The following is a 17210-nucleotide window of genomic DNA, read 5'->3' as shown; positions in this document are numbered from 1 at the left end:
GGAAGATAAGGATTAGAGGGCCTAGGACTGTCATAAGTGTATCCACAACCTACTCAGTAAAGGTACACTGAATATCCGTGTGCCGGATGTGCAGACCTGGAGTGCAGCAGTAGACAAAGCAGAGGGTCTGTTCTTCCCAGCTTACGTCCTAGGGAGTATCTGAACACATAGCACTGTAAAAGGAACATTAATGAGGCAGAATGGTTTATTCAACTGAAAAGCATAATGAATTTCTGAAATTTCTTTTTAAAACTTTGAAGGGCCCCATGGTGTCCTTGAGCAGCAGCCATTTCCCAGAGTGAGGCATAGGCAGGGTTTTTCCCACACGTGTAGTTCGTTCCTTGCTTTTTTAGCTTGTCTAGGTATTTTTCTTTTCTTGAGACTTGAGAAAAATCTCAGTGGTTCCTTTATATTCCCCTTTATATCTGCCTGAAGCACAGCCTCTCTGACCAACACTTCTACAGAAATATTTTGCCTAGGTTACTATGTTGGGATTTCACATTGAACTGCCTCTATCTCATCGTGCTACTCATTTATTTAGTAAACAGTTACTGGATTTTGTTTTTATCTATTACTGAACCCTCAGGATTTGAAGATAAGTACACATGGTCTCTCTGTCCTTATGGAATGTGTAGTATGCTAGAGGAAGCAGAAAGGTAATGTTCTGTTCAAGGTTTGGCTAAAGAAAGAGTGAGTAACCATCAGTAGTGCAGGGGCTTAACCTGGAGTTAGTTAAGGCTTCTGCAAGGCAGAGACTCTTGAATTGGTTCCTGGAAGTTGATTGGGAGTTGGATCAGTACTCGGGGTTCGTGTCTGTGAGTTTGAAGAACCTTTCATTTAGGGAAATCCTGAACTGAAAGTGCATGGTGAGTGTGGCTGGAACATTGTAGGGGAGCTGTGGAGGATGTGGGTGGGAGGTGTAGGAAGTTGAGATGTTGAAAGATCATAGCAAGGAATTTGATTCAATGCTTTCAGGGAGAATTCAGAGGCGTTAACCAGCGGCACGTTTTTCCATGCTTGGGTAGTAGAGGCTGGTTTAGAACAGTGGTGCTCAAACTTGTGCACTAGAGGATCACTTGAAGAGCTTTAAGAACTGCACATGCTCAGGCTGCAGCCCAGAGTCAGGCCACACTGGGAGCTAGAGGGGCCCAGCGCAGGCAGCGCCAGTGAGCACTGGAGTTTGAGAATACTGATTTCAAATGTTTTGCCAATAAAATAATGAATCCGGATTGGCCTAGGCCAGGAGCCACACAGGAGGAGACAGGATCAACTATTTATTCTTTTATTTTTCTGTGTTCTTGACTTTTCTAACAAAATTGGGGGCCCCATGGGCACAAAGTTTATTTTTCATAGAGATGAGTATGTAGTGGGTTTTTTCTCAAATACTTGTCTTAATTAATTTTTTTGTTCTTTAAGTACTCCTATTTGAATAGGTAGAACATTCTTAGTTATTTCTCTCCTTTTTATTGTTAAGTAGGATTGCCTATGGGGTGAGAGTAGGTAGAAACTAAAGTTCTTGGCTTTATTGTCTTGTAGCTCTGGTTAAAATTAAAATGGATCAGTTAACTGTGTGTGGTGGCACAAACTTATAATTTCAGCAGTTAGAAATTTGAAGTGGAAGGGTCAGAAGGTTAAAGTTATATGCAACTATAGTCTCAAGTGGTTTGGGTTTAATATGTCCTACCTCGGTGGTAGTGCAGACGTAAGAAAGTCTTTGCTTAAGTGATGGCATTTGTGTAAAACCACAGTGCTGATACTCTCTTTAAGATACAGAATCCAGATAAATTGTCCAATATGTGGCAAGTATAGTTACCAAACAGTACCTCAGTTCTGCTAAGTTATCTTGTACCTAGGGGTTTGTGAATGTGGTATAGATGTTGACTTGGCTTTTACATGTAAAATATTCTCTTTGCCACATAAATTGTGAAGAAGTGTGTGGGAAGTATTTAAATGAAGCACTTTGGGCTAGGTTTGTCTTCATTCTATTGTAGAATTGGAGCATGGAGAATTAGAAACATGTTTATACTCAGAGGCATACCACTTTTTTGTTTTTAAAGATCCAGAATATTCAAAATACTACCTGTCATGGCTATTCTTGGTTATCACTTTGACTGCATCTGGATTTAACTAAAAGCCAGGGGGCTGCATATATCTGTGAAGGATTTTTTTTTCTTAATTAAATCATTTGAAATGGGAAGACCCACTTTTAATATGGATTTTTTGAGGTGGAAAGATAAAACTTAATCTGGGCTATAGCTTCTGTTGGTAGCCTCTGTAGAGGACATGGAAGAAGGAAGGTTGCCCCTTCCTTTCTTCCTTCCTTCCTTCCTTCCTTCCTTTCTTTCTTTCTTTCTTTCTTTCTTTTTTTCTCCTGCTTGCTTTTGCTCTGGCCTATAAATCCATTCCTTCAGTGGCATGAGAGCCTGCTTCTTTGGGATTTCAGTGTATACTGAAGACCAGCTGAGACATCCAGCCTTGTGAACTGAACAACTTCTGGATTCTTGGAACTTCTGTTGGTAGACAGTCATTGTTGGATTAGCTGAACTACACAGCCTGTAAGCCATTCGAACACCCCTCCCACACCCTTCCCCCCGCCCCCCACTGTGTGTGTGTGTGTTCCATTCTATCAGGTCTGTTCCTTTAGAGAATGTGGACCCAAGACACCCTTATTCTGTGTACCTAGTTCACTAGTTCTTTTAACATTATATCAGATTTACCTTTTAACTTCTTGCCTTTGTTTTGTTCTACCACGTGAATTACTTGCATACTCTGTCATAGTTCACCACTGAAGATTTCACGTCTGTCCTAGAAAGCCTTCTCCTGTAGAGCTGCAATACAAGCATTTATGAAACATGACAGGAGCCAAATAGGCAGTCCCTATTGAAACTCTTCCCATGGTGGTTTTTTATGGTGTCTTCCTTCTAGCTCCCCTTCTCCCAACCCCCATTAGGGTCCAGTTAGGTATCCTGCATTCTGTTAAGGTATCATGTGTCCTTAACATTCAGTAGTGATTAGTTTAATCTAGTATCCTAGGATTTCAGAAATGGAAATAAAAACTTGTTGTGGAAAACGTTCTGAGAGCTTTCTCCACTTCCTTTCTTATTTCTATCCTTCCACACTCCCTGCTGCCGGCCAAGAATTAACTTTAGAAGATGGAGACAGAACTTTCAAGTGGAAACTTAGATCTCATATGCATTGTTTGTTTATGTTTTCCTGAGACAGGGGGAGGCTTTGTTTTAAGTTATTTTCCAGTTTAGGATTAAAACTATTGAATCACCTGTGTGCAGTATTACAAGATTTTGGGAAAAGATTTTCATAGCTGACTAAGTCACTAGAGTCTCATTAGAAATGAGAAGTTTTCCATCTTTTTTTCAGATTTATTTTATGTGTATGAGTGTTACGTATGTATGTATGTACATACGTACGTACATACTTACAAACATTCCTGGTGCCTGCAGGGGTCAGAAGAGGTCATTGGATCTCTGGAATTAGAGTTACAGATGGTTGTGGGCAATCATGTGAATGCTGGGGACTGAACTTGTGCTCTCTGCAAGAACAACAAATGCCCTTAACTGCTAAGCCATCTCTCTAGCCCAGTTTTCCACTTCTTGAAGAGCACTGATTATCATGACCTGTTTTTGATATATAGTTTATGGAGTTTTACTGTTTTTATTTTTAAATTTTTATATCTTTTATCCACTTCTAAATATTCTGTTGTATTGTGTATTTTTGTACCTGTGAAAGAGACTTCTTTCTTCTTGTTTCAAGTCTTAATGGCTCTAAGTCAGTATTTTACTTCCAGTTTCCTCTCTGATACAAACTTTAAATAACATCCACAGAAAGCAGCTCTTCCTCCTGTCCCATAAGCACAACCAAGCTCAGCATCTTCCCGTGAAAACCAGAAGCTGGCTAGACTGTTAGACCTGAGACTGGAGTGAAGTATGGAATTTGACCAGAAGAGGATCCTGACCTGTACCTGAAGACCTTACCCTCCCTGGGCCCCTATCCCCTAGTCTACCTACACATGTGCGTGTGGACACAGACACACGGACTTCCACATATATGCATGAACACACAGCAGGCAGTACCTTACCAACAATGCCATTTTCACCTTGTGAGCATTAATCTTTATGGAATGAGATTCTTCTAATGTTTCTGAAAAGTTTTCCCTCTTCATTTTCTTTCCTAAGGTACTTTTTTGACCATGTTTTGCCTTCTTGAAAATTTAATGCCATAGATACACTATATCTGTGTGTTTTTTCCATGATACATATGGATGAGATATTTTCACCCTCCAGGAACTGATGTTTCCTCTCTGTTGCCCCAGGGAGAATGTCTGCTTAAACTTAAGCTGCAGTCAGATGAATAGCTGCAGATAACTGACTTGAGAGTCTGCTGTCTTTTCCCCACTTAGAAGCTCTTCACATCCAACCACTGAGGCTAAAGCTTGTAACCTTTTGACCACACTTATATCAATAAATACACTGGTACACCCATCGTGTTTCTTTTAAAACTTGTATTGTGGGGGAAGGAGCACATGCCATGGCTAATGTGTAGAGGTGAGAGGGCAGCCTTGTGGTTGCCTCTCTCCTGCATTTTACATGGGTTTTGAAAGTCAGTCTTGAATGGCAAGTGTTTTAAAATCTTTTTTTGTTTGTTTGTTTTGTTTTTTGGGGTTTTGTTTGTTTGTTTGTTTTTTGAGACAGGGTTTCTCTGTGTAGCCCTGGCTGTCCTGGAACTTTGTAGACCAGGCTGGCCTCAGACTCAGAAATCCACCTGCCTCTGCCTCCCAAGTGCTGGAATTAAAGACATGTGCCACCACTGCCTGGCTTGTGTTTTAAATTCTAAGTCATCTTGTCTCCCAATGCAAAAATTTATATTGTTTATTCACTCTATTTGTATGATATATTCTGGGATATATGTTATCCAGCTTTTGAAAGTAGTTTTATTAAAGTATGTATAGTATAACCCACTTTCAAAATTGTATACAGGTTTTAACTTAAATGCTGATTATGGCCCAATCTGGAGTATGAAAACCACCAACAAGAATACTGTCAGGGGAGGCATAGTTACTCTATAGACCATTTGTCTCTACCAGCAGGGAAAGGAGGGCAGGAACCTGACCTTGAGCCACTGTGCTTATTATCGTCAGTGGTCAAAAGTTTCAGCACACACTTTCAGTTTGAATAAAATGGCAATTTCACTTTTTATGTGGTGTGTAGTATGGGAACTCATGACAAGGGAGAGCTAGAGATCTTTTGGTTGCATGTGCATGTGCATGTGCATGTGCATGTGCATGTGCATGTGGCGGCAGAGAGATGAATGTTGAATGTGTGTGTTTATGTTGTGTGCATATGCGTGTATTTCCATGTGCATATGAAGGCCAGAGATCAATGTTGCATGTTTGCCTCAATACCTCTACCTTATTTTTGAGACAGGGTCTCTCTTTGAACCTGGCACTCACTGACTCAGCTAGACTGACTTACCAGGACAGCCCAGGAATCTTACTGTCTCTGCTCCCCAGTGCTGGGGTTACAGGCATATACTGCCATGCCAGCTTTTTATATGGGTATTGGGGATCCAAACTAGGTCCTTTACTAGACGATCTCCTAGAACTATAGAGAGTGTTTTGGTTTGTTTTTAAAGACCCCTTGTAAAGCTGCTCCAGTTGGCATGCACTAGTGCAGTGCTTACAGAAGGGTAAACAGGGGTTTTTGTTCTGTGACTCTGATGCCAGCAGCACATCCTTTTCTTCCTAAAAGAAAGGGTTGGTTGGAAAATTGGGGATTGTTTTAGCTCACAGTTTGAGAGGTTGGGAACACATAGGGATACACCCCTTGTGACCTGCTTCCTTTTCACTGTGTCATATCTTCTGCTTTTCACTACTTAACAATAACGCCACTGGTTTACAGATCCATCAAAAGATTAATCCAGTTGTTAGAGCCTTGGTGGAGTCTTCTTATCTCAAGAGACTCTTTATAGACACACCCAGGATGCTACACCAATCACCAGTCAAGCTGGCAGTCAAGATTTGTCATCACAGGACTTGTATATTAGGTTGATTTTGCCGTCATTACAACTTTGTCCTTGATCTGTTAACGAGAGGCCACTGAGGAAATGATACAAGGAAAAATAGTAATGTTTTCATTTAAGAGAATGGAAAAAAAAGTGGCTCCATAGAAGAGGTATTTTATTGAGAGAAATAAAGAAACCTCCCCTATAGCATGCCAGGAGAACTTGAGTGTGCAGCCAGTTGTAGAAAGATCGGGGCTAGGTCTGGCCCAAGTGCCAGAAAGGCCTGCATAGGAACCAGATAAAACCAAGGCATTCATGTCCCATCCCAGATTTGTAAAATAAAGAGCAAACATTTTTTCCAAGTGCTGGAGGATACCAGCACTAAGCATGTTATATTTATTATCTTATTTAGTCCTTGATTAATCTCACTGAGAGGACAGGTTTTGTTTCTACTGCCATTTTCTCAGTGAAGGAACTCAGGCACTCGGAGGTAACATAGCTTGCTTATGGCCACAGGGTTACCACAGAAGCAGCCAGCTGTCTTGAGCCTTGACTGTCACAGTTGCTCCTGCTTGACCCTCACTGGTTTTCCCTGTATTTTCCCAGAGAACCATACATAGATACAACTTGGAGTTAGGACTTTGCAACTGGATGTTGACTCTAGGGATGGCCTTACTTTTCAGTATTCTCTTAAAATGATTGAACTACATTCTAGCCAAAATGGAATCACTTCTGTTACAGCCTCCCTTTTGGCCCAAATTGTAGGTTTCCACCTGATCTTGATACCACCTAAAACACATTTTGTTGTTGGGATTTGTTTGTTTGTTTTGTCTTTTTTTTTGAGCCAGTCTTCTTTCAGTGTTTCCAGGCTGGCCTTGAATTCACTGTCTTACCTACCACATACCAGGATTTAAGGTGTGTACCTCCATACTTTGTGTGGCTAGTGCTTATATTAAAGTTCCATATCGCCCCCTAGTGCTTTAAAATGCTTAAGTTCATATGTCTCAGTAGTACAGCAGATCAGAGATGGAAGTACATCCTGATATCAGAAACTTACAGTGTAACTGAGGAGAGAGATACCCTTCTACAATTACAGTAATGAAATGTTGGCCAACTTTTAGTCATAAAAAATGGTTTTCAGAAGACTTTCTGGAGAAATTGTGTGTGTGTGTGTGTGTGTGTGTGTGTGTGTGTGAGAGAGAGAGAGAGACAGAGAGAGAGACAGAGACAGAGACAGAGACAGGAGGAATTTTTCAGGTTGTCCAAAGGTGATATACCTCAGGTAGAATCTATGAAGCAGTGAGGTGTCTTCAGAGACCTAGAGTAAGTGATTCGATTTTAGATTGAGTAGAATTCTAAGACTGCCAGAAATGTCACATTAGGAAATTTTGAAGAAGGCATTAGTATTTAAGTTTGTCCTTAGCCCACACTGGAGCATAGGCAGCCTCAAATATGGCCCTAAAATAACACAGTGGGGAAGCAAAGACTAGATGTTAATGTGGATGGTCACTGGAGCAAAGGATGAGCTCCTGGAAGTGCTGTTGTGGAGGACAAGTAAGGCTAAGCTGGGAACATTTTCCTTTCAAAAAGGGAGATGTCTTGATATTCCATTAATGCTTTAATATCCCCTAAGATTGGATTTACATTAGTATTTCTTCTCTCACTCACTGGATTTTATACCAAATATGTTCTTCATTGCATCACTTTGTCAGGGATGCTATAACAAAATGCCACAGGTTGGGTATCTCACACTTCTGACTACTTTGAAGTCTGAGATCAAAGTGTGTGTTGGCAGGGTTACTTTCTCAGGAAGTTTCAGCATGAGTGAGAGCTGTTTCTTGTTTGTCTTCTCGTGGTCTTTTCCTTGTTCATGTCTGTATGAGACCCTCTTTTTTTTTTTTTTTTTTAATAAGGACATCCATTAAATTGGATTTGGATGGACCCATTCACCCATTTTAACATAATTTTCTCCTTAATACTTACCTTGTCTTGAAATGCAGTCACACTCTGAAGTTCTGGGGCCTAGGATTTTAACCTAGGCATTTTGGGGATGGTGTATTAGGCCCATAATCTTTCAGAACCTGTCATGAGGAGATTTAGACTGTTGGAGGCTGAAGGCGAGGCAAAGAAGGTAGCAGTGTTGTGGCCAGTTTGTGTGCACCTGGGTGGTGGTGCTTGTCCCACTCTTAAGCATCATCCCAGAATTCCTAGTGGCTCAGGACTATCCACATAACACCCTGAGAAGAAAAGAGCATGAAGGCTGGTGGGCACCTCGAGTGAGATCATTTCCTAACTTCACTATCAGTCTGTTTGAGCCAGCACACCGCACCCCTTTCTTTCACAGTTGAAACCCTTTTGGGCAGTGTTACACAGTCTAGCATTCTTCTTATGAAGACAGTTGACTACACAGAGCTTTTTGATCCGATAAGTCAGAGGTATATGGTGTACTTCTTTGGTAGGTTTGTCCTTAAATCAGTGCCATGGTAGTTACTATGAAAAGACAGTATATAGTCCCTTCAGCATGGGTCTCATTGTGAGACCACAGAGCACAGACTTAATGGCAAACAGCTTTCAGCAGCACTAACCTGACTGACTTAGATGAGTGAACCTAAGTGAATGTCAAGTTTTTATTTGTATGCAACTGAAATTTTTTGGTCTGATTTTTAGCATTACTATAGCAATAGATGATTAATACCATCATTCTGGGATGGGAACAACTCTAAAGAAGTTAGTAAGCAGATATTTTTTATGATTTCTAGCATTTTGACATTTACAAAGATTCCTACGATTTGCCTCTACTCTCCTTTTCTTACTCATTGGCTACCTCATCCTATTGGTCTTCTCTATATGTACGACTTACTTATCCATGCCATACTCAAGGCCTTGCATAGCTTCTCCAGGCTTAAATCAGCTTTAAACTTCTCTCCTTCCTACTCCTAGTACTTCAACGCTTAGTGCACTTGGTACATTCTGTTCCAAATGTAAGAGAATATTTTGTCCAACAGGTACCTTTTTCTCTAGCGGTGTCATGTTCTTGCTGGTTAGTGTGTTTGGGTATTGGCTGCTGTGATTGGCCTATTTTGTTTAACTAGATACTGCAAGAAATGTATTGGAAGAAGAGAGATGTCTTTATGTTTTGAGTGCCTACAAGTGGTTACCTCAACAATAGAGGGCATGAATATGCAGAAGGATTGTGATAGTCTTTCTGCATTGTTAAGTGCATTGTGTGCCCTAGATACTGGGCATGAACACTTGTCAGGTTCCAGACTGAGTAATCTCTTCCTTTTAGCATTTGAGGGTCTATAATCCAATGTTGTTTCCTATTTCCAAGAGCCTAGCCTTATGGCAAGAGTTTTCAGAATCAGCCTCTTTTATGGGAAAGTCTGAGAGAAGAGATCTCTAGAAAAATAAAACTCATCCTTAATGTTCTGTATTTGTTCCCCAAACAAAGAATTGGGAAGAAACAAGTCAGCTTATTGTGACAGTTTATAGAAGAACATGGACAGCTTAAAATTCATTTATAACAATTTTAAGGCTATGATTGGAATTATTTAAGTATTTATTTAGGTATGTTTGGGGTACAGTAATTAGTGGTACTTTGAAAACAGTTTCTGAGTCTTTCTCACTAATAAGTATATATAGTAAGTTGCTAATAGTTTTATTTTCTGTTTTCTTCTAAAAACTTCTAGTGGTAATGATGGCAACATTGTTCTGTTATAGAAGGCACATGGTCATGTTATAATGTGGACTCTGCAGCCATACTGCCTATATTTACATACTAGTTTAGCTATCACTACTGAATTAGTCAGGGTTCTCTAAAGGAACAAAAATGAATCAATTTATTAGAATGGCTTATAGGCTGTGGTCCTGACAGAAAGGCCAAGGATACTGTAGCTTTACCAATTGGATGTCTCAGCAGTTCCAGTCTGACAATGGAATCCCTGACATAACATCAGTGAAGGAATGCCTCAGCATCAAGATAACGAATTTGCCAGTGTGCGTGCCTGTTGCTTCTAACTCGTGAGTGCTGGAATCACTGGAATTACAGATATGTATCACCTTTCCTGCTTTGATTGGGGAGAAATAGGGTGTTTGATCTTCCAGTCCTTCTGTTCTTTGGTTTTCATTGAGCTCACAATAGTTGCTACCTTTGTGAAATTATTATGTACAGTAAAGTTTGCTGTCTTCTGCCGTCTTAATTGTTAACAGTAAATGTTAGAAAGGCAAACCTAACCTCTGATTCTTAGAAGCCAAGTTCTTTAAGTAGAAAGGCTTTTAATAAATGAGCACCGTCTAAATCTTAGTATGGATAAATATAGCTACCTGAGTATTATTAAGGAAGTAACACCTTTGCTTGGAATATTAAAGGCAGAGAGGGAACTGAGCTAATTAATTCTACCTTACTGCTGGTAATGTTTTTTTCCTCTTTCCTGGGGTAGAATAATCTATCCTGTTCCCAAAAGATTAAGATCTCCAACAACAACAACAGCAACAACAAACAGATTCCCCAAGAGAAAATTGACCCCCCATATGACTTTCTCTACAATCAAATAGATTAGTATATAGTTTCTTTTCTGTTATGTTAACACTGTAGTTATTCTTTAGGCATCATGTGTTGTTAGATTTGATAGGTTTTCTCTTTTATCTCCATTACTAACCAAATCATGTTCAAAGTACAAACAGTAGAGAGGAGCCACGAGGAGGGGAGTAAAAGATATTCAGTACTTGGCAGACAGAAGTCTTGCAAGGTGCAGTATTTTGGATTCATTTTTCTTGCCTAATGAGAATTTTTTTTTGGTGCCTGTATTATTGGACTAATTTGTATTTTGTTAGTGGTTAAAGCATTTGAGCAGAACCCTCTAGTATTACTTAAGTGTAGCACACTACTGTTACTTGAGGTTTTGGAAGAAAAATGGGTGGTGTTTTTAACCAGCAAGTTTGTGGTAGTCAGCTAAGGCTCTACCAACACTGACACCTAGGATGAGGTGACACGGACTAGCCCTGCTGAGTGGAGAGCAAGGCAAGGAGCAGCAAGTGCTTCAAGTTTACTTTTTTAGCTACAGTGGTATTTTTACTGTATAAAAGATTCCTTCAACTTGTACAATTATATTTATTTATATTAATTTTGGAGAAATTTGAACAGCAACAGAGATAATCTCTTTAGTTTGTGTGTTTAAAACTCCTTAGTATGGTGTGTTTAAAACTAGCATGTCTTAGTAGTCAGTTTCCTTGAATAACTTCTCTGAACAGAGTTTGTGAAAATTTGGTTGTCTACCTTGGTGGCTGCATTTTTTTTTTCTTGGTACATACTAGAATTCTCTGTTGGCAAATGAAGCTCACTCAGGGCTTCTGGAGCTGTTAGAGGCCATTAGCATCTAACATATATATAGGCTTTCTGCAGTTTTGCATGCCTTTTGATTGCTGGCCAAATTTAGGGTTAGCTTTAGATTTTTCTTTTTTCTTTAACCCTTAAGAATATTTTTTAATTTAAGAAAAATTTACGTAACCCAGTAGTAGAATAATACAATGAATCCTCTTGTCATTTATTTTTTACTCATCCTTCTTAAATGACAGGTTCCAGACAGCCTGTCATTTCACCTATCCATAGTTCAGTGTGCACACCTGAGTCAGTTATGGACTCTATGGAAAATCATACTGTCATTCTCATTCATATTCATATTCTCTCTCTCTCTCTCTCTCTCTCTCTCTCTCTCTCTCTCTCTCTCTCTCTCTCTCTCCTCCCTTTCTCCTTTTCTCCCTCCCTCCCTCCCTTCCTCCCTCCTTGTCTGTCTGTCTGTCTGACTGATGTGCATTGGTATTTTACCTGCATGTATCTGTGTGAGGTTGTGAGATCCTCTGAAACTGGCATTACAGACAGTTGTGAACTGCCATGTGGGTGCTGGGAATTGAACCTAGGTCCTCTAGAAGAGCAGCCAGTACTCTTAACCCCTGAACCATTTATCCAGCCCTAATCCTAATCTCTTATTATTATATAAAACTAAATTTTTTTCTTCATTTTTTTTAAACATGGATCTTTACACCTAATTCTTTGAATGAGTCAAGGTTCACAGAAAGCATTTGATTGATTGGTACACCTCTTCAGTGTCTTTTTATTGATGATAGCCTCCCCGTTTTAGGGGTTTATGTAATTTATTGTGGAGACTGGCTGCTTCTCCTCACTTTGTGACTTTGCTTGTATATCTTTGTATTATATGTGTTCTTCTTTCCTACATTACTGGTAAGCATGTTGACTTAGAGGTAGGATTATTTTATGGTTATTTATTTTTTAACTCTGTACCCTATGGCCTCTGAACCCAGTTTATCTTCATAAAGTAGATGCTCTGCACACAGCCACTGAGCTAGCTCTTAGACACATCTTTGTAGCAGTAGACCTACAACTAGTATCTTTATTTTTATTATTATTATTTTTTAATTCTGTCTGTGTGTGTTGGGGGTATGAGCACATGAGTGCAGATGTCCACAGAAGCCAGAGATGTTGGATACCCCAGGGCTGGAGTTATAAGTGATTGTGATCCCTTCAGAAGAACAGTACATGCTTTTAGCCACTGACCCTCTCTCTAGTCCAGCAGCCAGTATCTTATTTTTATTTTTAATTTTAATTTTTTAAAAAATTATTTACATTCCAGCCATTGCCCCCCCCCCTCCACACACACACACCCTCTCCCACAGTTTCTCGTCCCATTTCTCTTCTCCCTTGCCTCCAAGAGTGTGCTCCCTCCATCCCCAGGTATCCCCCTTCTCTGGGGCCTCAAGTCTCTTGAGGATTAGGCACATCTTCTTCCACTGAGGCCAGACCTGGGAGTCCTCTGCTATATATGTGCCAGGAGCCTCCGACCAGCCTGTGTATGCTGCCTGGTTAGTAGCTCAGTCTCTGTGAGCTCCCAGGGGTCCGGGTTAGTTGAGACTGCTGGTTTCCTCTGGGGTTGCCCTCCCCTTCCGATCCTTCCCCTAATTCAACTGTAAGGGTCCCCAACTTCAGTCCAATGATTGATTGGGTGTAAGTATCTGTGTCTGTCTCAGTCAGCTGCTTGTTGGGTTTCTCAGAGGACAGCCATGCTAGGCCCCTTTCTATGAGCACATCATAGCATAGTAGTATCAGGTCTTGGTTTCCCCCATGAGGTGGATCCTAAGTTGGGCGGGTCTCTGGACCACCTTTCCTTCAGTCTCTTCTCCATTTTTGTCCCTGTAGTTCTTTTAGACAAGAACAGTTCTGAGTCAGAAATTTTGACTGTGGGTTGGTAACCCCATCCCTTTACTTAGGCCCTCTAGATAGATAGGCCCTGTCTATCTACTGGAGGTGGACTCTTGGAGTTCCCTCTCCCCACTGTTGGGCATTTTGGCTAATGTCATCCCCTTTGAGTTCTGAGAGTCTCACCTCCCAGGTGTCTGGTACTTTCTAGAAGGTCCCCCCATGTCTCACCCCAGAGGCTGCATATTTCCACTCATTCTCCTAGCCCTCTGGGCTTCTCTCCTGTCCCCTGTACCCCCCACCTGTTCCACCATGTTCCCCTTTTCCTCCTTTTCCTCCTCTCTCCCACCCAGGCCCCCCTCTCTCTCTGCATCCCTGATTATTTTCTTTCCCTTTCTAACTGGGATTGAAGCATCCTCACTTAGGCCTTCCTGCTTGTTAAACTTCTTATGGTATGTGGGTTGTATCCTAGGTATTCTATATTTTTGGCTAATACCCACTTATCAGTGAGTACCTACTATGTATGTCCTTTGGGGTCTGGGTTACCTCACTCAGGATGGTATTTTCTAGTTCCATCCATTTGCCTGCAAAATTCATGATGTCCTTGTTTTTAATAGCTGAATAGTATTTCATTGTGTAAATGAACCACATTTTCTGTATCCATTCTTCGGTTGAGGGACATCTGGGTTGTTTCCAGCTTCTGGATATTACAAATAAGGCTGCCATGAACATAGTGGAACACGTGTCCTTGTGGTATGCTGGAGTATCTTTTGAGTATATTCCCAGGAGTGGTATAGTTTGGTATTCAGGTAGAACTATTTCTAACTTTCTGAGGAACCTCCAGATTGATTTCCAGAGTGGTTGTACCAGTTTACAGTCCCACCAGCATTGGAGTGTTCCCCTTTCTCCACATCTTCACCAGCATGTGCTGTCACTTGAGTTTTTGATCTTAGCCATTTCTGACCAGTGAGGTAGAATCTCAGGGTCATTTTGATTTGTATTTCCCTGATAAATAAGGATGAACATTTCTTTAAGTGTTTCTTGGCCATTCGAGATTCCTCTGCTGAGAATTTTGTTTAGCTCTGTACACCATTATTTAATTCATTATTTAATTGGTTTATTTGTGGTTTTGAAGGTTAACTTCTTGAGTTCTTTATATATTTTGGATATTAGCCCTCTGTTGGATGTAGGGTTAGTAAAGAGTGTTTTTTTCCTCAATCTGTAGGTTGCTGATTTGTTCTATTGACTGTTTCCTTTGCCTTACAGAAGCTTTTCAGTTTCATGAGATCCCATTTATCAACTGTTAATCTTAGAGCCTGAGCCATTTATGCTCTGTTTAGGAAATTTCCCCCTGTGCCAATGAGTTTGAGGCTCTTTCCCACTTTCTCTTCTATTAGATTCAGTGTATTTGGTTTTATGTTGAGGTTTTTGATCCGCTTGGACTTGAGCTTTGTGCAAAGTAATAAATATGGATCTATTTTCATTCTTGTACATACAGATGGCCAGTTAGACCAAAACCATTTATTGAAGATGCTTTCTTTTTTTCCACTGTATGTTTTTGGCTTCTTTGTCAAAGATCAAGTGTCTTTAGGTTTGTGGGTTTATTTCTGGGTCTTCGATTCTATTCCATTGACCGACCTGTCTGTCTGTACCAATACCATGTGATACCATGTGGTCTTTATCAGTCTTGCATTGTAGTATAGCTTAAGGTCAGGGATGGTGATTCCTCCAGAAGATCTCTTATTGTTGAGAATTGTTTTAGCTATCCTGGGTTTTTTTTTTTTGTTGTTTTTTTGTTTGTTTGGTTTTTTTTTTTTGTTTTCCATATGAAATTGAGTATTGCTCTTTCCATGTCTGTGAAGAATTGTATTAGAATTTTGGTGGGGTTGCAGTGAATCTGTAGATTGCTTTTGGTAAAATGGCCATTTTCATTATGTCAATCCTACCAATCAGTGAAAATGGGAGATCTTTACATCTTCTTTTTTTTTTTTTTTTTTTTACACTTAGTTTTCTTTGAAAGAGTTATTTATTTATTATGTATGAGTACACTGTAGCTGTCTTCAGACACACCAGAATAGCACACCATATCTCATTACAGATGGTTGTGAGCCATCATGTGGTTGCTGGGATTTGAACTCAGGACCATCTGGAAGTGCAGTCAGTGCTCTTAACCACTGAGCCATCTCTCCAGCCCCACATCTTCTGAGGTCTTCTTCGAATTTTTTCTTCAGGGATTTGAAGTTCTTGTCATACACGTCTTTCACTTGCTTGGTAAGAGTTAATATGGAGATATTTTATACTATTTGTGGCTATTGTGAAGAGTGTTGTTTCCATAATTTCTTTCTTAGTCTCTTTATCATTTGTATAAAGGAAGGCTACTGATTTGTTTGAGTTAATTTTATATCTGGCTACTTTGCTTAAGTTGTTTTGTCAGCTGAAGGAGTTCTCTGGTGGAATTTTGGGGGTGGCTTATGTATACTATCATATCATCTGCAAGTAGTGATACTTTGACTTCTTCTTTTCCAATTTGTACCCCCTTGATCTCCTTTTGTTGTCTAATTGCTCTAGATAGAGCTTCAAGTACTATATTGAATAGAGAGAGTGGGCAGCCTTGTCTTATTTCTGATTTTAATGGGATTGCTTCTAGTTTGTCTCCATTTAATTTCTCTCCATTTCATTGAGTTTTTTGAATTTCATCAGTTTCTTTTATGTCTCCCTTTTCATTTTTGATTTTGTTAATTTGGATACTGTCTGTGACCTTTAGTTAAGTTAATTTTTTGAGACAGACTCTTTGTATATAGGTAGCCACAGCAGCCTGAAACTCAAATATGTAGTCAATGTTGCCTTAGTTTCCTAAGTGCTGGGATTATATGTATGTGCTACCATCTTGAACTGTCTATAACTAATTAATATCTATAGATATAGCACATGCATGTGTAGGTATGTGTATCATGTGTGCATGGAGGTTAGGACTCTATGCAGGTCTGTTTTTGTCCCTCATGTGGGTTCCAGGGATCTACCTTAAATCAACAGGCTTGGCAGAAATTTCCATTTTCATTACTCACTGAGATATCTTGCTGGCCCTGACTTAGATGTTGTTTGATTTGTTTTTAATCTATGTGTGGTGCTGTTGTTGAAGTAATGTTCTCATACTTTAACAAACTTATATATTCCATTTCCTTTCTTTTGTCAGATGTGATTCTGTTTTTACTTTATTGCTATGAATTCATATATAAATAGTGAATAATTTGCGTAGGTGTATTCTATTACAGAAAAGTCACTGCCTTTTAAAGCTCTGTGGTTTGTTTGAATTATGTTTGCTTTGTATTGGTTGGATAAAAGGTTAAGCTGTATAGATAAGAAAATTACTAGATTGCCAAAAATTCTCTGTCATGTTAATCTGTTGATTTGAACAGATGGTAGTTATTGATAGGCATACTAACTACAGAAAAAGACAAGGAAGTCTTCTCAGACCTGATGGTAAAGAAGGTTGCCTTATGTGTGTGTGCATGTAAGATTTAAGTGGAAATGCCTGTAGGATTGATATTTGTAGATATGCTGGATGGGGATGGGCTTACAATATATTTCTTAATTTTACTTAGACTGATTTTGGTAATTATTTTAATTTTTCTCAATAGGGAGAATGTTTTTTAAATATTTGACATGTTTTGCTAAAGATGTTTTTACTTCGGACAGAAGTGGATTTCCTGAGTCATTCTCCAGCTTCTGTGCAGTCTTCCCTTCTTAGAAAATCTCAGTTGGGCAAAAACTATCTATTTATTTTTCTGTCTGTTTGTCTGTTTATCTTCCTACCTATCTACCCATCAGACAATTAATTGATCAGTCAGTGAAAGCTTTCTTACCCAAAGAAAACAGTCAGTTACATAGGGAATGTGCTCTTGCTTCTGTGGAAGATTTATTTACAGATGTGTTTTTTTCTATATATATTTTAAGGACTGAGATTATAGAATTATAGGGCGTTAGA

The 17210-nt window shown here is 39.6% G+C and overlaps 1 protein-coding gene across 6 annotated transcripts in view; it reads left to right on the top strand.

The window, feature by feature from the left end:
- The window catches only part of Chd6 (chromodomain helicase DNA binding protein 6), a 173988-nt gene that overhangs the window by 12153 nt on the left and 144625 nt on the right, over positions 1–17210 (top strand). The window contains exon 1 of one of the 6 annotated variants that reach the window (XM_076930164.1): positions 9947–10035. The exons of 4 other annotated variants lie outside the window; for them this stretch is intronic. The gene's annotated coding sequence lies outside the window, so the exon portion shown is untranslated. Of the gene's footprint in view, positions 1–9946; positions 10036–10347; positions 10764–17210 lie in introns of those variants that run through there. One more of the 6 variants, XM_076930165.1, reaches the window with a different exon arrangement.

The sequence above is a fragment of the Arvicanthis niloticus genome, chromosome 2, assembly GCF_011762505.2.
Source record: "Arvicanthis niloticus isolate mArvNil1 chromosome 2, mArvNil1.pat.X, whole genome shotgun sequence".
In the NCBI taxonomy this organism is placed as follows: Eukaryota; Metazoa; Chordata; class Mammalia; order Rodentia; family Muridae; genus Arvicanthis; species Arvicanthis niloticus.
This window is presented reverse-complemented; position numbering and strand designations above follow the sequence as displayed.